The sequence below is a fragment of the Melospiza melodia genome, chromosome Z (genome assembly GCF_035770615.1).
Source record: "Melospiza melodia melodia isolate bMelMel2 chromosome Z, bMelMel2.pri, whole genome shotgun sequence".
NCBI lineage: Eukaryota > Metazoa > Chordata > Aves > Passeriformes > Passerellidae > Melospiza > Melospiza melodia.
The window spans coordinates 37,643,180-37,664,320 of NC_086226.1; the positions used below are offsets into that span (position 1 = coordinate 37,643,180).

Here is a 21,141-nt window from a genome sequence, read left to right on the forward strand (position 1 = left end):
AGCCGTCTCGGCTCCCAGTTCCTCACTGTGAGGACCTCTCTCGGGTTGTTAGGCGATGTTCAGTCTTGAAAACGGGTGCTTTAAACTCAGTGCGCTAGGGTGAAATTCCAGAACAAGGAAGGCTCGCTTCTACTCTTCTGGAGTCTTCAGAGAATGTCGAACTATGTGGGAATTTCTTAGTAAATTGAAGGCTCTGAGGAAGTCTGCCTCACAGCAGGTTCCCTAGTAAACTGGGGAATCCACTTGAGAGCCTAAGGAAATTAGAAGGAATGAAATCTATAAAATTAGTCAGATTTCATACAAATTATTAGATAAAAATGTGACATAGATACGTGTGAAAACTTTCCACAGTCATATCCTTAGGAATTTGTATAGTGATTTGAAAAAATAATCCATCCTACCGGGCTTGTCTGAAAGTGGAATGGAAACTCATCCATGTTCCAAAGCAACAGAAACCTGGTATGATCTGGCAAACTGCAAGGTGGAGGCAGTCTACAAAAGTTACAAATCATGTCCTTTGTATTTTGGTCACTTAGGAATTTGGATGTGAAATTGGCATATTACTATGGGAGTTACAGATGTCTCCTCTAGCTGTTTAGGACATTTGAATTCTTCAATTTATTGACTTCCTTGCATGTGTGGTGATAACAGCTGCATCCTTGTCTCTGTGCTATCACTTGGGGTCACAGGTCAAGATGTAGGAAGGAATGACTCCTTGCTACTTAGGCCTGTTTTTATTTTTCTGTTTTCTTCCCTTCCATTAAAAAAATTTGAGCAGAATAAGCCTAAACTTGCAGCTGTCTATGTATCCAAGAAAGTGATGTTTCTGCCAAAAGTCTAAATTATACGATAATTTTCTTGAGGTATACACTTAAAATTGCTAATCACACACAGGATTATGTAAAATTAAAATAATGGAAGCCTTCTCATTGATTTAAAATCAATACTGTGTTTGTAGATGTTTGGATTAAGCTTAATCATATTACAAATCCACTGAACTGTTGAAGAGGAGCAAACATTTTGTCTCCAGAACTCCAGCTCTCCTAGTGTTTTACAGTCATAGCTTCTTAATAAACACTACAAATCCCTATTTGTTGAGAGCTGACATAATCTTAAAAAACACAGTTGTTGGTGTGATGACTTGAGTGGTATCTTGGCACATTAAGGTCAAGAACACTAAATTTGCTAGCGAATATTTTAAACACATTTTAGACAGTATGCTTTGGGGTATTGCAATATAGAATTCCTTTGCAGACCATCTTCTTACAAGAAGGACAAACCATGAAATGTAGGAATGTGTTACTGATAAGCCCGTATCTCTCTAAATCTGAGTGAGCACACCCAGGCCAGGGCCAGCACCTACTTAGTGCAACTGTGGGTAAGTATCAGACATCTGTTACTGTTCAGAGCAGAGGTCTTGATTTGGTAGCTGTTTTGAATTAATTTCTAAATGCAAGTACCCATGGATTTCAGAGTATTTCTACACCAGGATGCACTGGGCTTTTAATTCAACAGTTGATACTCTATACTCTACCAAGGTCCAAAAATTGAGCATTCTATAAGCAAATTGCAAGATCATTGGTAATTCAATGTACCTGGGTCACGTGATGGTCTGTGTCTTATATTCAGTGTTTATTGGGTGCTGGTATGCTGTGTGAGCTTGTAGACTGATTTTGTAGTACCTGACTGGTGGAGATCTCACCTATTTCAATGGTTAGAACACAGAAAACTTCGGGAGGGGGAAGTTGGTTTGCCAAACCAGCAGGAGCTTTCTTAGTCTGACTACATATAATGAAGAATTCATTGTTCTGCTGTGCAATGTTTGGCACATGCAGTACCATCAGGCAAGCCAGGTAATTATCCATTGGGTGTGTGGTGGAAACCAACTGGTGAGTAACTGGGCTTTGGGCCAGTGCTACTGTTAAACATTTTTGGGGAAACTTGAAACTAGAGAAATGTAGAGTAGTTCAGGACACTTTCTTATTGCTGTATCTTGTATGTTTGTGTGTGTCTTTCGTCTCACAGAAGGTAAGTGTATCAAGCCCTGTGGGTTATATAGGCCAGACGCACAGAATGTCCTTTCTTGTTTCTCTGTCTGCCAGTCTGTCTCACTTCTCCCAGTTCCTCCTTCCTGTTGCATAAAACAAGTTCTTATCAATAGTTACTGTTGAGTGATATAACCATTGTGGACAGCCTTTTGTTGGATTGACTACATACAATATAGTATTCTTTAACAGAAAAACATGGATTTTGTGTTCTGTCCTAGTTCATTACATGTATTCATGTGTTCATTGCTAGTATTGCACCATCTGTCTTCTTCAATGCAATCAGAAGTCTGATTGCATTAAAAATCCTCAAATAACAGCTCTAAAGCATACCCAGGATTTATATTGGCAGCCTAGGGTGTTGTATGCATTGACCAGGTAAGTACTGTGTTTCAAGTTGGAACTGTTACTATATTTTTCTTGTTATTGGTACAGCTTGTACTTTGATCTGTGAGCAGGGAAAGTAGAGACAGGGATGCAGTTGTTGTTTAGGCTGGAATTAATACACTTCTTTACAAACACAATGGGGAAGCTGCACAGCTGTGAATTCTGGAGAGATGCAGAAATTGATGTCCTATTAAACATAATATCTAGTATTAATTCCTGATTTGTTGATGCATAGTTTCTCCATAACTACTTCACATGATGGCCTTTACATGACAGCGGTGGACAAATACCTAAATTTGCTACTCGCTTTTCCCATTGTTCATGCTGAATTATAAGGAATTACAAGGTAAAAGCTTCTGGAAGATGTGCTCAGCTCTGTCATGTCATGTTAGTCAAAGTGTCTTTATAAAGACTTGATCTTCAGTTTTGTTGGCCTATATTTAGTATGTTATCCTCATAAAGGTAGTTATGATATGTGTCAGTTTGAGATGGCAGAATTAGAATACTAGGGTTCTTAAGCTGACTGGAGAATATTGAGAAAGATTAGTCTTTTAGGGTATACTTTTTAGTGCTGCACTTGCTTAGAAAAAAGTATTTTAGTTTTTGGTAGTCTGCAACTGGCTGATCCACCCCTAGATCTTACTCTATTTGAAGTATGTGCAGTTAGTCAAACACATTTCTTTAAACAGGACAAACTACAGTCTTGTCCTGAAATGTTTCAGTTTGCTTTCTCTATCTGGGTAACAACACATGAACACTGTAAAGCTGTTGGGACCCAGAAGTATTATTGAATTTGTCCAGACTCAAATTCTTTGACCTGTTTTCCTTCCACAAGACTTAATAGTAGCTTCCCCCAGACTTTGTTTTAGCAATACTTCTATCAGCTGTGCTCCACAGAAATGCTTGAAGTAGTAGAGCGGAAGGCGTAGCTTCTTGGTAGTAGTTCAGTGTTACTGCAAGTCCTGACCATTTTGCTGTCTCAGGGGTAAAATGAGGTGCTTATTATGTGAGAGCAATGGCAGAAAAGTCGTTTATGCTGTCTTCTGTAGCAGAATGGAGAGTATAACAAGTTTTACAGATGACAAAACTTGGTTTTCTGTAAAGAATTAGTAATGTATAAATACCAAAACAGACTGCGTGTAAGTCAGCCTGAAATGGTTAATAAACTACTTTTCAGAGAGCAATATGTGTAGACTTCTACCATGCTTAAATTGTATTCTGTCACAGTCACTTTGACTTCAAAACAAGCATAAGAAATCTGAACCAGGCCAGATCTTCTGGCCTGGTAAAACATAAATGCGTGTCCTGAGCATCATGAGGTGATGATTGCTGTTTTAGTGAAGGTATTTGTAATGAATTAAGGTTGCAATTGATCTGTTTTGGTATTTCCGTGCATTATCAAGATTTTATAGGCCAATCCTTTTGGAAAAATCCTACTTCTGCTGAAAATAAACATTTAAGTCCTTCTGATTCATTATGTTGGGATTATTTTTATTATCAGTATTATTCTAATTTTTATTCTCAGTATTTATTCTCATTATTTTTACTCTCAAGGCAAGCATCCGATGTGTGTGTGTGTTATATGTGTTCTTGTGGTTTCTTTTTCCAAAACAGTGTTTGCTCTACCTCAGTTACCATTATCTTTGCAGGACTCAACTAGATGTTGAGCCAGTATCTAAGGAAATACACAGTCTTGGAGCCACAGAAATTGCAGTGGCTTATAATTCTGTAACAAGTCAGCCCTTCTAATCAGGGAAGGCAATGACATTTAACTAGAGCTGAGCAGAGTATTTCGGCCTGCTAATTAGTAAAAATTTTAAGTTGAATTTAGATATCACGTTTATGGGAATTTTTGTTGCAAAACATTTAAGGTTTATGATTGTATCATAAAACTGTAATTTGATTAAAGGCTCTTAGCTAATCACTTTAAATCATTGCCTTTCAAATCTGTGTCTATGCACTAGTGTACTTCAGTGAAGAGCATTATCATATGATGTAACACTAATTTACTGGTAGGTTCTCATTAGTATAAGTGCCTTGGACATTGTTTTAGTTGAAGCTATGGTTTTCCAAGGTATTCCAAACCATATAAACAATGAAGATACTTCAGCTAGACTAGAACCTTGTTCTTCGTCTCCTTTAGATGTCTCTAATTTGGAAGTTGTTGAGGCCTAAAATAATTACCAAGGACCAAGGTCTCTGCTAGTCCAGAGGTTAAAAGTTAAGAGGTGCTTAGCCAGGAAACCAGTCTGGTGTGTTCATACCCAGGCAGGCTGCGACTAGGCCTCAAATGGACATTGAATGAGTATGTGTACATGTGCCTGTGTTTTACCAGTGTGCCCTTCCTATCTGAGGCAGTTTTGCACTGGAGAAGACTCTCAGGCTTCCCTGTGTGTGTGGTAATAGTGTTAGTAACAGTTAACTGTGACAGTGAACAAAGAAACTAAGTATTCTGTATTATTTAAAGTGGAAAAAAAAACCCAGACTCCACCTCTTCTATTTTTTTTCTTCTAATTTAAAGATACCATGAAACATGTATATAAATGCCCTATTTAAAAGCCCCACTTAGGTGAAATCTTTCTGTAAAAAAATTTTTCAAAGAACATGCTTTCTAGTTCAGGGTTTTGTGCTGTTCTTCCTGCAAGGCTTTTTCAGATATATTCAGTCTTAAGGTGTAATGGGTGATGAAAGCATTGCATTATGAAAAACCTTTTTCATAATCTGCTTTATATCCAGTTTTGATAGTAGACTTCTTTTACCATTCTGTTTCAAGTTTTTATATTTCCCAAGGCTCAGCCATTTGAGATCCACCAAAATTAGTATTGTGTTCAGGACAGAAATACTAGAGGGGAGAAGAGGCTAGAGGGAGCTGTGGGTTTATTCTACCTGGTCCTCGCACTATGCAGTGTTGAGCTCTGTTTTATCTACACAGAGTCCTGGTAGTGGCATTGCTCCATTTGGTGAAGTAATTGAACTGTGTTTCAATATTGTATTGATTTTCTGGGACTGCATCACAATCATGCTTCTGGCAACAGACTGTGCTCTGATACACTTTTTTGGTGGCAAGTAGTGATGAATCCCAGTCATTGTTAAAAAATTTGTCTAGGAAAATACTGTTTAAACATGCAATAGATGATGTTGGATTGCCAGATACAAACCTATATTGACCTTTCCAGTAACTAGTCACGATTTCTGGTTTTTAAGTAACGATTATCAAGTTAGGTAAATTAAGCAGACTGCATTGCTCGTTTTCTGTAATGAGAGGGGAGAAGTTGAAATACATAGTTCCTCTCAGGTTTTTCTTCTTCCTCCACATACATGCAGATGATTCACTGGCACTGTTTTGCTGATGTTTGTGGTTGTGCTCTTTTCAAACATCCTGATTATTTAATTTTCACAGATCTTGCCACCAAATGGTGGGAACCACAGAAAGCAAGCACTGCTTCCTCCATTTGTCTACTACAGCACCAATGTTTGTGCAGTGAGCTACGTCAGTACTGTGACCTAGCTGACTGCAAATGCAGGGGTGTGCACAAGGGAAGGGTGACTACAGGTGGGAGAGACCTACTTTTTACTACAGTGGTGTCTGTTTACTCTGGTCGGAAATGTTTAAAAAGGTCTGAACTCAGACCTACTCCTGTTGAACTTTGCTCCTCAGTTTTGAAGCTCAGGTCTGGAAAGGTTTTTTGTGACTGTCCACTAGTTTGAATCTCAGCTTATTGAGAAACGGTATTATTTTTCCCCTTTGAATAGTGTATTTTGTGGTAAAACAAAATAACACCACAGCCAAACCCAAACAAAAAAACTCACTAAACCCAAATGATAATAGGTTATATTGCTGGGTATAGAATTTGGGTTTTTAAAGTGCTTTGAAATTACTTATTGTGTAAATAGTATGGTGTATGGATCCACGATTAATCTTGAATCTCTTCTTGTAACAGGACATATGATATCTTCGCAGAGTTTTGAAAACTGAAGAATAAGCTTTAAATGGTCAACACTTTACAATGAAGTGTTGATGAAATAGTCTTTGACATGTATTCTCACAATTCTTAAGCCTACTTCTTAGGCCTGTTCATTTCCAACAGACTGCTAGCCCATAATTCTGAAAGAATGTACTGTGTGATATAGGAAAAAAGCCTGTTTTCTCCACTGACTTACTGTGGAGTACACAGCCATGGCAGGTATCTTACGTTACTTCTCATGCTAACAGAAATAAGTATATGCAATAATATGTGCTGTGTTTATCTTGTCAATTGGCTGTATGCAGTAAATTGGGGTCCTAAGTGCATATTCAGATAATTTGCTTTAATCCTTGCTTTTGCACTACGTGGGGGTTTTTCACTGACTGTGTGTGACTAAAAGAGTTAACCTGCAATTAGACAGGAACACTTCTGTTGGATTTAACTTCATTTCAGCTTCTGGATACTGATTTCCAAGTGCTTTTTCAACGTTTGAGTGTAAGTCCCTTTTCTTCATCTAGACATGTGGAGGAGCTGATTTTTACTAGGAAACAATTAGCAGTGCTTGGGAATAGATGGTGTCCTGCTGTTTGGTGTCATAGGTACTCATGGTTCTCAGAAGTACTGCAGAGCTCAGATAGTATGTCTGGCTACATATGATAGTAAAACTACAAAGGATCTTTGAGAAGTTTTCATAAAAAAGATACTGGTGCTGAAGTACATGATTAAAGAATGGTCCATTTTGGCTGAATTTTGTGAAACGAGCACTGAGCACTACATTCCCTAAGATAACCTCATATCTGAATGTAAATGCTGCCCATGTCTCTTACAATGGATCTTAATAGGCTGCTTAAGATCTGAAGTAGTTTTTACTGAGGCTCATGCATTTGTTCAGCTAAAATATGACATAGAAATTAAAAACAACAACAAAGCTTACTCGTTTGTCCACATTAATTACAGTTTTTAAAATCAGACTGCAGAAAAAGCTACTGGAATGTAGCTTTTTCTGTTACTGGAAGGAATGATGAGTATTATAGGGTCCTTTTCAAATATGCCACTTTTATTGTTAGCAGAACTGGAGAATTAATATTATTCTGGGTGAAGTTCTTAGACAGAGAAAGACAATCTGCCTCTTCTATAATTGTTCTTTACAAAGAACAATTTTACTTGGCATTAAAATATATTTAAAGAGTCCTTTTCTTCTCCTTAGTAACAACCGCAAATCCAACATATAAAGAATACTGCTGGTCTTGAGTACTCAGAGATGGACATGGTCCTCCTCAAATCACTTCTGCTAAGTCAGCCTTTACAGATGGAATTCACATCTAAATCTTGCAAACGTTGCCTTCTGCTTCACCATCATGTTTGTCTTTTTGTCTTTGTACTTCTGCCACTGGTTAATGTTTTTGTAAAACCCAAGAGTTTGCTTATTCAGGAAAACGTAGATTATTTTTTCTTATATCTGTACTGTTCATCTTCCTGAAGAACTGTTACTCTTCATTTGCTTGTAACATTGGAAAAGATTTTGCAATTAATTATGGTATGAGTACTTCCTGCTCATGGCATTCTATTTACTGTATTAACCAGTCTGTTTGTAAACACAAAACTTGTTAGTGAGTGAGAAATAGCAGTTTCTGCTATATTGACCAGTATTTGATGCTTCAGTTAAGCCTCTTTTGGACATAACCATGGGAGCACCTAAGTGCTCCGGTTTGAGAAGACTATACCATGTTTAGCATACAGCTATAAAATGTTTTTAAATGCAGCCTTCTTTAAAACTGATTTTGCAATGAAGCATTCTGTAAGTAGCTAATGAGCCTGCTAGGTTTTGGCCACTATTTATATCATGGGTACAGAAACACTGGGGCTTGGTCTGATACATTTAATATCTGTTCTGATATGCACAGGCGGGGGTGAGGGAGGCTTTTCTAGTTCTCGTTTCATACATAGGTTTTGAAGGTATGGAACCCTACCAGTTCATTCAGGTACTATGTAAGGAAAATTGTTAATTAAAAAAAAATTCATGCTAAGATAACTAGCTCTTAAAAACACTGGTTCTTGCTCTTTGTTTAGATGCTTCTTAACTGTAGTAGCATGCATTTATTACTGAATATTTTTATTGAACTGGTAAGTATAGGCTTCTAAAGTAGGCAGTTGGAGCCAAAACTTCTGCACCGTGTGTTATCCCCCTTTTTTTTTTTTTTTGCTCAGTTTGTCAAAATGCTAAGCAGTGTTCTGAGACCTGATTTTAAAAAAATTATTTTCATCTGAGTGAAGCCCTGACGCCCACCTGCTGTCTTGGGGTTGGAACTAAGGTCATCATAAGTGCCTTTCAGAAGCATAAGCTAAATTTTGAAGTGCTGTTTGCAAAGTGGTTGCTAATCTAATTCCAGTACAACACATAACACTTTGTCTTCACCAGCCTCCACCAGCACAATCAAAGGAAGTACATGAGCTGTCAGTGACAAAATGTTTCTTTACATTATTTCAGTAGCAATACCTGTGGCTAGTACTGATGTCGTTTCGTGTTTCCAGAACTGTTGTCTTCACAGAATCACATAATGGGTAAAATAGGAAGAGACTACAGTGGGTCATGTTGTCCAAGCTCCCTGCTCAAGCAGTGTCGTCCCAGAGCACATGGCACAGGATTGTGTCCAGACAGCTCTTGAGTATCCCCAGTGAGGGAGACTCCACACCCTCTCTGGGCAATCTGTTCCAGTGCTCAGTCACTGCGCAATAAAGAAGTTCTTCCTCATGTCCAGGTGGAATTTCCTGTGCATCAGTGTCTGCCCACTGCCTCTTGTCAAATTGCTTGGGACCTCTGAGAAGATGGTCCACCACTGGTCCATTTTCTTTAGACCCTTCCTTCCAGACTTGTATACACCGATGAGATGCCCTCTCAGTTGTTTCTTCTTGATGTTGAACAGCCCCAGCTCCCTCAGCCTTTCATCATAAGAGAGATGCTCCAGACCCTTCATCATCTCTGTGGCCTCTGCTGAACCCACCCCTGGAGCTCCATGTTTCTGTTGCCATGAGGAGCCCAGAACTGGACACAGCACTCTAGGAGAGGCCTCACCAGGGCCGAGTACAAGGGCAGGATCACCTTCCATAACCTGCTTTTCCATTGCATGGCAGTGCTCTTCCTAATGCCCCCCTTTTTGGCTACCCAGACATGCTGCTGGCTCATGGGCAGCTTGTTGTCCACTGGAACACCCAGGTCCTTCTCCACAGTACTGCTCCCCAGTGGGTCAGGCCGAGCCTGTGCCGATGCCTGGGGTTGTTCCTCCCCAAGTGCAGGACCTTGCATTTGCCCTTGCTGAATTTCAGATTGTTCTTCTCTACCTGTCTTTCCATCCTGTTAAGGTCATTCTGAAGGGTTGCACAGAACTTAGAGGTGTCAGTCATTCCTCCCAGCATAGCATCATAACTGAATTTGATGAGGAGAAATCTGCCCCCTTTTACAGGTCAAGGATGAACAAGTTAAACATTTAGAGCCCAGTATTGAACCTTAGGGGACACCACTAGGGACAGGCCTCCAACTTTGCCAATAATTTTGACCCTCTGAGATCTGCTTTTCAGCCAGTTCTCAATCAACCTCACTGTCCACTCATTCAGTCCACACTTCTTGAATCTGTCAATGAGGACATGAGTGATGGTGTCAAAAGCCTTGCTCAAGTCAAGTAGACAGTATTGACTGCTCTCTCCTCATGAGCTGCTTATCTGTGGAATGAACAGCTTAGTCCACGTGTGACTGCCCTTCTCTGCCTGTTGAGGTTCATCCCCATGGCATAGTACTTCACATGAGTGCTTCCTTGACTGATGCTTACTATGCAAACCTAACTTTTCCCTTGTCAGCTGCTGTAGTGGACTGTGCAGAGCACTCTTTGCTCCATGCTTGGTGTGTGTTCATACTAGTATATTTAAAAATGGATTTTGCCCCTTATCATTATTTTGCATCTCACTACAGTGGGAGGTTGCCTGACAGTGCAAAGCATGTCATTGGGAGAGACAGGATTTGGAGCCATCTTAGGAATACCTTCAGTGATCCTGTGAGAAAACTGCATTACCTGTCAGGAATGATATTTGGATGTCTCAGAGTGTTTGGCGTAAGTGTGCTGTGAACAATCAGGGAAACAGACCTGGGATTCTCCATTAGAAGTCAATATAGGTTCAACCACTGCATCCAAAATTCAATAGTGTTTACTCGGCTGTAAGTTATCAGAAGGGAGAAACTTGCTGGCATAGTAATAACATGCTGAAAGTGAATTAAAGAGTCTTTATAGTTCCTGTAGTGCTCAATGGGTGATTCAAATTGATTTGTTATTTCTGAATATCAAATTAATTTGTTTACCATTCTAGGCATCTAATTCAGTTCCTTGATACAAATAAAATGATCCAGTTCTCATCTTCTGATCTGGAACAGTGATTATTTTTTCCTTTGACACTTAACATGCAACTGTAGCACTCTGGTTGGGATTGCAAATTGTTTGAAGATGAAGTCCTGGTGATGAAATGCATGTCTATTCAGCCCCTTCTTATATCAGTTCTGATACTTCCACTGGTTCTGGTGGAAGCATGAATTCAGGTTTGGGGTATCTGCAGTTAACATGTGGTAGTCTAGTGGTTTGTTTCAGGGTATTTATTTTTGAGGGTTAAGTGAAAAGCTCTTGAAACTGATTGTTAACTGATGAATTCTTAATGTCAAATATGTTGTTTGTGGGTTTTAAGCTGGAAATTAAAGGTGTGACAAGTGCCAGGCCCACTTAAAGAAAAACTTTTTTCACATGGAGAAAGCATGTCAAAATTAATAACCTGGAGATGTGGAAAAAGATGGAGTGGATGTGGTTGATTGGGTGAGAAGTAGTGAGGAGGTGTGATTGTGTCTGTATGAAGGTCTACAGGGAAGCAAAATGGAAATTTAGAGCCAATAAGGAGATGAATTAAAGCTATTAAAAAGCAGAGAGAAGTTGGTCAAGACCGCGGTGCCAAATGAGGAAACCCCATTTTAGTACAGACATATCTTTAAGGCTAATTCCAAATGTGGAGTAATAAACAAGGAGGATATGTATTCTTTGGGTTTTCTGCTGTTTGCAAATTGCCAAGACATCTAGTATTAACAATAACAAAATTATGACTAGTATTATTTTAGCGTTGTCTCTCAAAGTCAAAGATGATTAGAAAAACAGCAGTTAGGCTAATTTTTAAATAGTATCACTGGTTACCATATAATTGCCATTTATCTCAATGGAAACACATGATGACTTGATTCTATGATTTTGTATTTCTTCTATTATTTTCTAGGTTCCAGAATTCTCATCAGTCTATTGTCAAAAGCCCCAGCTTTGCCACTTTGCTCCATAGCTGTGAAATACAGCCATCAGAACAGAAATTCTTGTCTAAGCAGTGATGAGACTTGATGGAGCATGCAAAACCACACTGAATGTCAAATCAGAAAATACTGTGTTTACATTGTTTATTGAACTCGGCTGTATTTTATAGAATCTAAGATTATGTAGGATTGCCACTGTTGTTATTTCAATGATTTACATATCTTCATGTCCTAGTGCCATCCCTCTATTCTCACTTCCTTTATACTGCATTATCTGTGCATGATGACACTTGTCGGTGCTGCTGAAGGATTTTATTACATCCACTAAATTGATCTAATCAAACTTTAGAACAGAGGATATTGATTTACAGACAGTCTTATGCTTTCATGTCAGGACAAAGTGAGGAGTTTCAGTCTGTCAGTCTTCTGAATCTGCTGGCATTTCTATCAGTGTTGTTGTATGACCCTTAAATCCCACTGACCACTATGATTAGCATCAAAGATGATGCAAGGTGTTGTTTCTACCTATCTCTGCCTCAGAAATAGTGCCTAAGTGGCCCCATGCAATTTGGCTTAATTCTTACCTTGTTTAGTCAGCATCAATTGGTCTAATTAGTTACTTGTGAGTGGCATAAACAGTCCTTATCACAAGTTGAAAATTATTTTGCAAAGGAAACTACTGAATTTCAGCTCTTCAAGAATCCATTAATTGATTTGAGGGTGTTTGTGAAATGTGAAAAGGAAAATATGCAGGTCATGAATAGGCTTGCATTCTGGAGATTGCAGAGATTGCAAATTATGTCCCATCTGGAGCCTTCCTCCTCATTTTCCTCATCCTTCTCCATGCCCCTGGTAAGGAGACTGCTGCTGCGCCCGCTTGTAAAGCCGTACACAAACTCCTGCCTCACTAGCAGTGTCTCTAGATCCCAAAGCAACTTTGTGCTCTGGCTCTCTCAGCTTCTGTTGTTTGGAGAGCTGTGCTTGTGATGCTGGTCTAAGGGGCTTCTTTATTTTTTTTTTTTGCCCGCCCCCCCTTTAAATTGTAGCTCTTGTAATGGTTCTGAAGACTATAGATATTGTTCCCGAGGACCGTGTATAGAAAATATCCATTTATTTAAACTCAAGAAAACTGGTGGTGCAGGAAGACAGGAAACTATAACTTAATTATTCCATGAGTTTGTAAATAAAGTACTCTGTTAAATAACAGTAGAAACTCAAGCTAAGCAGTTAAACTACTTAATATTCTCCATTAAAATATTTACATGGGTTCTCTAAGAGTAGTCTGACTGTCAGAACTCCATTGAAGGGAGATTTTAGATAAAGATTGCAATGGAAAAATTGTACAGAGAGTATTAAGGAACTGGGGGAACTAACTAGAAAGCCTGGTTGTGGATTGCTTTCGGGCCTTTCTAAACTTATTTTACTAACAAGCATGAGTAACGTTAGTTCTTCCTTTCTGCTTTCTTCTCTTTTCTGCTTGTGTTGCAAGTGTGGCTAAGTTGGATTTCCTTGCTGTAGAATGGAGAGAAACGAATGTTTTTAGACTGTTCATTGCCTGCTTATTTCTTATTCCAAATGCAGCGTAGCTTAGCTTACTGCATGTAAGGGCTTTTGTAGGAATGTTAATATCTAGACTTCTTTCAGAAACATCTCATTACACTGTTATTTCAGGGTTCTTTGTTCATAGACTAGAACCTGACATTAAGTTGGGGAATTTTTGTTTACTTCTGATAAATACTTCTAGTGACTAGATGTGGAAAATAACTGTACATCTTAAAATTAATTTTCTAGTTCTAGCGAGAGAAGAAATCCTGTCTTGGATTCCTGACGGGAATTTTTGCACAGAGCAAAATTCAAGAAGAAATTATAGTTTTTTAGTGTCATGATTTCTTAGTGTTTTCACTATAGATAAATTTATAATATATTGTAAAATTCTACCTAACATAGTTTAGCTGCTCTTAAGCTATTAAAAGCTAATGGTTAGTTCTGTCCAATTTTGTAATTAAAACAAACTTAAGGTAAACATTTATTGAGAGATACCTTTGTCCACTTACTTGCACAATTGAGAGGAATAATCACTTAGGTACCTAGAAAAATTCTGAAGATACCTATACCTATACCTATACCTATACCTATACCTATACCTATACCTATACCTATACCTATACCTATACCTATACCTATACCTATACCTATACCTATACCTATACCTATACCTATACCTATATTCTTGGAATAAGTTACTGAACTGAAGTAAGAGCTTTAGGAAGATAAAGCAGAGTACTTGATAATATGCTTTTTGTTACCTCATTTTTTTTACCAGAACCCTCCCTGGATTCCTGCTATGCAAATGAGCTTTTCAAGGTTGTGTGGAAGGACAAAAAAAGGAAAACCTTAGAGACATGGACCATCATTCAGCTGTGGGAGTAACTTTCACAGTCAGTGATGAATTATTGCTGTGAATGCAACACTTCAGCTGGTTGCCTACTTGCTGAACTTGAGCAGCATACAATATAAGCAGCATACAATAATATGGGGGCACTGGAGAACAGGCATTTAAAACAAACCCAGAGAATTGCAGAAGTGAAAGCAAATCCAGTATTTATTTTCCTTCATTTTTTTTTTAAATCTGTTTAACACTTCCCTATGCATAACCTACAGGTAGCTTTATTAATCTTTAGTGTAAAGAGCTCCATGTTCACTATCATTATACCAAAAAATTTAAGAGTTTTGTTGGGATTTTTCTTTGTTGTACTATATAAGCCTTAATTTTAAGTAGTGGGCACTGATTTGTCCTCAACTTTGCAACTCTGCCACCTTCCATGCTGTTGATGTTACTAAATTTGTGAGACTGTAATGTCTGTGCTGTCCTACAGCTCAATGTAAATCTGTGCTGTGGAAAAAGCTCTTTACTCTTCTTAAGTTTGCTAAGATGCTTCATGAGTCCCTCACAAATTGTAAGTTCAGATGGAAGAGGAATGAGGTTAGGTAAACTTTCTCTTTTGTCTTCATGTTTGTTCAGTAGCAAGAGCTATATTTCCCTGGATATGGTAATCCTAACTCTTGGGATTTTATGTGATGGCAATACACATATATTTTAAATGCTGTCCATGTTTGTCTTATAGTGCCTGTTTGTATGAAACTCTTCTACCTCGTTTCTTTCCCTTCCTTCTCTGGAAGGTACTGTGTGTGGGCTTCCTGAGCATTTGGTTGAGATTGGTACATATAGAGTCATCCATTTGTTCCCCAAACAGACTATTTTATAGGATTGCATACCTGTGAATTGTAGAATTGTTGAGGTTGGAAAAAACCTGTAAGATCACCAAGTTCAACAATCAGCCTAGAACTAGCACTATGATCACCACTAAAACATGTCCTCAAGTGCCATATCCACTTCCAGGAATGATGACTCCACCACTTCCCTGGGCACCCTGCTTGATAAACCCTTACCATAAATAATTTTTTTCTCAATACGTACTCTAAACCTCCCCTGGTGCAAATTGAGGCTATTTTCTCTCATCCCATCACTTTTTACCCAGGAGAAGAGACTGACCCCCACCTAAAGGAGGTTAAAACCTCCTTTGAGATAGTGGTAGACAGTGATAAGGTCTCCCCTCAGTCTCTTTTTTTCTTCAGGCTATATCCCCCCAGCTGCCTCAGCTGCTCCTCATATGACTTCTGCTCCAGTCCCTTCACCAGCTCTGTTACCCTTCTGAAGATGTCATCCATCTTAGTGGATGTGCCAAAATGTTACCAAAAGGAATTGATTTCAGAAATATTTGAAGTTATGTGCTTTCCTGACTTGTCGGCTGTGTAATATAAAACTGCTATTAATTGATGCAATAATTCAAGGGAACAGTTTTTCTGTTAATGGAAGTCTATAGTTGCTGACTTGAAGTCGAGTTCTGTCTGCTCATAGGCATCAAATTTAATGTGGTTTGTATAAAACTATATTCTTTGCATTTAGCTGTATACATACATATTTTCTATATACTCCTTAGCCCACAGTAAAATGTTGCAAGGTTGTTGTTTGGGGTTTTTATTGTTTTTTTTTTTTCCTTTTCAAAAGTGTGGGGTATTAGGGTATGAAAATAGAGTGCAACATTTCCCTCTGTTGTCCAAATGCTAACAGATTTTCACTAGTCTTTATACAGGCACTAACATTTGAAAGATAATAGATTTCTGGTAATCACTAAATTATTTTCTACTGACTTCCTATACCTTTTTTCTCTTTAAGTACTGTGCAATATTCTACTTCAAGCTGAAACAAATTGGTTAAAACTTCAGGTCCTTGCAGACGTAAGAGACAGTATACAATTATTTTTCTGGCAAAGGTAAATGTATTTTTTACTTAACCTAACAGGTTTAGTGAAAGTCTCTAGAAAATTTTGCTCCCCTCAAATCCTGAAAAATGGCAGTTATTTCTTGTGATGCTGTGCTAACTCCTAAGTGCTTAAAAATCTAATACTAAAAGCTGATTCTTAAATAGAAATAAAACAGCTTAGAAAGTGCTTGAAGGCACTGCCTATGCAGTGTTACATAGCTACAGAGCACAGTCTGTAAAGCTTATAGTTTGAACTTTATAGCTAAATAGGCAGTTACACATATTAACTGATAACTGTATGTAGAAAACAAGCTTTTTTGTAGCAACTTTGTAAACATTTGCTGACTTCAAATAAACCAAAACATAACAGCAAGAACAGGTCTAAGGTCTAAGAATGTGGATGTAGAACTAGATAAACCATTGGTGGGATGGGAGAGATTTTGATTTGGTTACATGATTGTAACTTCCACTTTTTTACTATCTCAAAGCTTGTTTTGAGATATGAAAGTTGTTATTGTATATATACATTGTACCTGAAAGTTGTGTGTAAGACAGAAAGAAAAATCTGAAGTCATAGTCATTACACAAGTGCACTGAGTGTGTTTGTTCAACTTCATAATTTTATCTTCAAGATGGTATTGTCAGTTATTTGCCATCCAGAAAAGGATTATATTTCAGAACTGTTTCCATACATTGGAAGCCAATGTTGTGCAATACTTTTCCCCAAATGTATACAATTTTTATCAGATCTCAGAGCATTTTATGATCATGGAAAATTCTGTGGTTTCCTGTTGCTTTGAACTGTGGTTTCCTGTTTGCTTGTTGACTTATACTTCTTAAACAACACTTGACTGTGTTTGGATGCTGTAGTTTATTAAGTGGTTTTGACTATAGTTGCACTTTTAATCAGTCTCCTCATTTCTTTTCAGGAATCTCAAGCTGCTTAGAGTAACAAAAGCTTGCTACAGCTTCACAAACAAGCTAGGGGAGAATAGCTAGCAGGACACTGGGAAAAAGCTGTGGGATTAGTATGCTGACATGTGGAAAAAGCAAAAAGGTCTTTGTCCTCTCCTAAATCAGCAAATGCCTGAAATACCATGTGCAGTGTTCATGTTGTCTGACCTGGGGAGTAGTTTCCTTGGATGACAGCTATTGCAGAGGCTTGGAATTCAGTGTGTGCAAAATGACCTACTGCAAAAACATGCCTACTGTGGGGGTTTGCAGTCCTCAACTGCCAGAGACAGTGCTGAGCATGCCGTCTGTCATGTGGCAGAGTCTGCTGTGTCTAGGGCTCTAATGGCATGAGGACAGCACACTTTTTGTCCAGTCTCCACCACTCCAGTCAGCTTGGAGTGTGGCTGCGCTCTCCCATTTTGAGCACAGGGATATTGCCCTGTTTTTGCCTGAATGTGGCATTATCTTCCTCTGAAACTCTTTTTATGAAACCTGATGGATGAAATCTTGCACTTTTTACAACAAGAAAAAATCACCAAGGCACATTTTGTTTGACTTGTTTTGAAAGCAGTCTTGTATGTGGACTCCATGTGCATCAAAGCCAGGAAGTCTGGATAATGCACTGGAGTTTGTGGAGAAATAGATGTGGACATGAATCTCATGGAATTTTCACTAACAAAACTGAGCTGAGTAAGAACACCCCATCACACATGTTTGTTCACTACCTTTTTGTCTTACTGTTTGGGGAAAGTACCTCTGCTGAGAAACTTCCAGGTAGCAGGCATTGCCCGTGGTAGTTCCTTTTTTAAAAAAACTCAGTTCCCCATAAGCCACAGTAGCTCAGTGTTTCCTAATTTTGGTGTCTGCTGTCTGCTTCTGCCTGGGCAGCTCTTCACTCCAGCTCTTGCTTAAGAGTCATTGCCTGTGTCTCTTTTGTCTTCATCTGCAATCCTGGCCTGGTCTTGTGTCCATACAGGGAAGTTCATTACCTCATCCTATGTAGTGCAGCAACTTCTCTGCCAAAGCACTGTGAATTTAGCCCTGTATGGAGGAGGAAGGGAGGGTTGTATCTAATTTTTAATATGTTTTTTAGCATCATTAACACTCCATAAGAGGAGGAAAGTAGGACCTCAAGTAAAGTTGTAGAGGTTTGTACTTTCTTTTCAGTGGCCTTATTGTTTTCAGAGTAACTAAGATAATGGAATCCCAGTCTTGAGAAATTATAGGTTTTATAGCATTCAAGGTAACTTTAGAATCATGGTAAGCAATAGTGTGAGGAAAGAAATAAGGAAGAAGAGGTCTTCACCACTAGTGCTGTAGAAGTACCAGATGTTGAAGAATAGAGATTTTTTAAAAAAATGAAACATATCTTAATTATGAATTAGCAAGGAAAGTACTTTCTAACCTTCTATACTAAGCTTCTTTTATGCAATCTTTGATTAGTGTAACACTTCCTATATTGAGCAGTCTGCATTTTTTTTGTAAAGACTGTGTAAAGATGTCAAAAAGGGAAAGAGTGGTTGGAAACTATTCATTCAACTGTTAGTAAACCTAACTGTTAGTTAGGTTTATCGCCTAAGTTTAGCTTAGGATTGATCAATGAATATCAATGAATAAATTTCTGTATTGGTTATGGAAAAGCCTGTTACGACTCTGCCTGCTAAAGTGATACTTACTACGCTTTCTTACTCATGACATTGCTCCTTGGATGGTCCAGGAGGATTTGGCACTTATTTCTTGTTAGTCTTTGTCTGACCACCCTAATGTTGCAGCCTAAGGCAATTAAGAAGAGTAGGATATGAGCCTTAATGTTTTTACCATGCCTGAGCGGACATTTCTAATAGTCAGACTGTGTTACTATGGCATTCTTGTTAGTTTGTTTTCTTTTTCTTCAGCATCAGTATATTTCTGGAAAAATGAATTACTTTGCTTTGTAATTAGTGTGGAGTTCTCCTCTTAGTTCCTATTAATGTCTTTAATGAGTACTGAATACCTTCTGATAATGAAAGAAAAAGAAGAGAAAGCTGAAAGGGGAAGAGAAGAGAGGGAAGAGTAAGAAGCTGGTAGGGTGATTTGGTTGTTTTACAGGATTGATTTTTCTTCTTTAAAGATGTTCTTCCTTTCTCAACTTCATATGGAGGGGATGGTGCTATGCAGGGCAACAGTTGGACTCAATGATCCTTTAGGATCCCTTCCAACTCATCTTATTCTGTGATCCTGTGGAAAATAGAAGATCTTTTTTTATATATAGAAATATATATTATAATTTTAAAAACCACATATTAATTGTTTGACCACCTAGGAAGGCAAAGAGGAAGCTATCTTCCTATCTCATATTCCTAAAATTAATATTGTTTCAGCTGAATTGATTGAAACTTCCAGACTGGGAGGGCGTCGTGTCCTTATGTGGATAATGGAAGAGCAAAACTTTTATGTGAAGATGTATTGGCTACAGTTGCAAATATTTTTACATGTTTTATACATTATGTATTGCATGTTCACAGGTGTAGAAAATCTAAAATTTAAGTAGCTCTATATAATATGTTGCTACAGAAAAGTGCAGGTGATGTAATTGTATAGCAGCTTTGAAGGACTTCAGTGGTGCATCAGTGACTGGTTCTATAACACATGTAATCCTGTAGATATATAGAGCATAACTTCCATTAGTTTGCAGAAATAATCTTTATAAATATTCATTGTCAAGTGTCAAAACAGTGGTCTAATTCTAGAGTCATCTGAAGTTTAGTGTCTTTGTCAGAAAAAAATCCTAATTACTCTAGTAATCTGGCAAAATCATGATTTATCCGATTCATTTAACAAAGGGCACTATGCTTTTTTCACAGAGCAAAGACAGCTTGTCATTCAGTAAAGCTGTACTTTGGGCATGGAAAGAAAATACTGTAACTCTGGTTTTATCAGAAGTGATTAAAGAAGTGTAGGTTAGCTTGATTTTTACTGTTCCATATCTAACTATACTATCTATGCCAGACCCACACTCTGCCCTGCAAAGTGCTCTGCTTTGTCTTGAGCAGCAGTGCTGAGCAATCAACAGGAACATGCAGGCCACCTCATTAAACAAATTGAGGATATTTTGGTGGAGCTGTGGAAGATTTTTATGATGACCGTGCTGGAGAGCAGCATCCCAGGGCTGAACAGTTGACTTTCACTGACACTCACTTCAGCCATATAGCACTCACCTACCTTTACATATTAAAACCCCAACCTGTGGTGTGTTGTGTGATATACTGAAAGTCCCAGTTGTGTCATATACTGTACTGGGAGTGAACTGAGCATCAGTGCTGGTCAAATGCATATTCATTAACCACTCATCATTAACCACATACATCTATGTCCTGGATTCAGATCTTCTTTGATCTTTCATTAACATGGTCAGAACCTTTATAGTTTCCTTTTAATGTCAATATTCATCAAAACAATTGGTAGGCTTCTAAGATTGTTTCCCATTTTTTGATGGGCTCTTTAATTTTCCAGGGTTAAAGAGCTGGTGCATTATGTTAATATGCATCCCCTTGATATTGGCATATGCTTAACTGGGAGGTAAATTATAAAATAGATCTGATGTTGAAGACAACTGAAGTATGATTCTTCAATCATACCTCTTCAAAAGTATTATTGAAGAAGTAATTTTAGATATTCAAAAGAGCAAAAAGAATTAGTTTGTTCTGTTAAACAAAAAGCCTATGAATGCCAAGCACCTTTGCATAACATTCGCGTGCAAGAGATTTGGATCAGGGCAACAGCTACGCAACATCCTCTAGTGGTTGATTTACAAGGAAATCAACCTTGGTGATTTAAAAGGAAAAGATGAATTGAAGCTGAGGGTAGATTTCTGTGGAGAACTAGCATGTGCACTGATCCCACTGGCCTTCCCTTCCTTCTTCTTCATCTTTCACTGAAACTCTGTTTTGCTGTCTCTGATCTGTTCTGCATACTTCTGTCATTTCATCCAACACCCAACATAGGAGAACACCATGTCTGTCATGTAGTGAACTTCAAGGAATCTTGACTCCCAGCTGAGTAATACAATTCTACTACTGAAAGCTGCTCTTCCTGCTGAGCAGTAGAGATAGTTCATTGAGTTCACATGTACCCCTCTGTAGTGAGGTCAAATTAAACTCC

At 38.2% G+C, this 21,141-nt stretch overlaps 1 protein-coding gene across 1 annotated transcript in view; it reads left to right on the forward strand.

The window, feature by feature from the left end:
* HOMER1 (homer scaffold protein 1) overlaps positions 1-21,141 on the forward strand; it is an 87,297-nt gene that overhangs the window by 336 nt on the left and 65,820 nt on the right. The gene's annotated exons all lie outside the window — the stretch shown is intronic.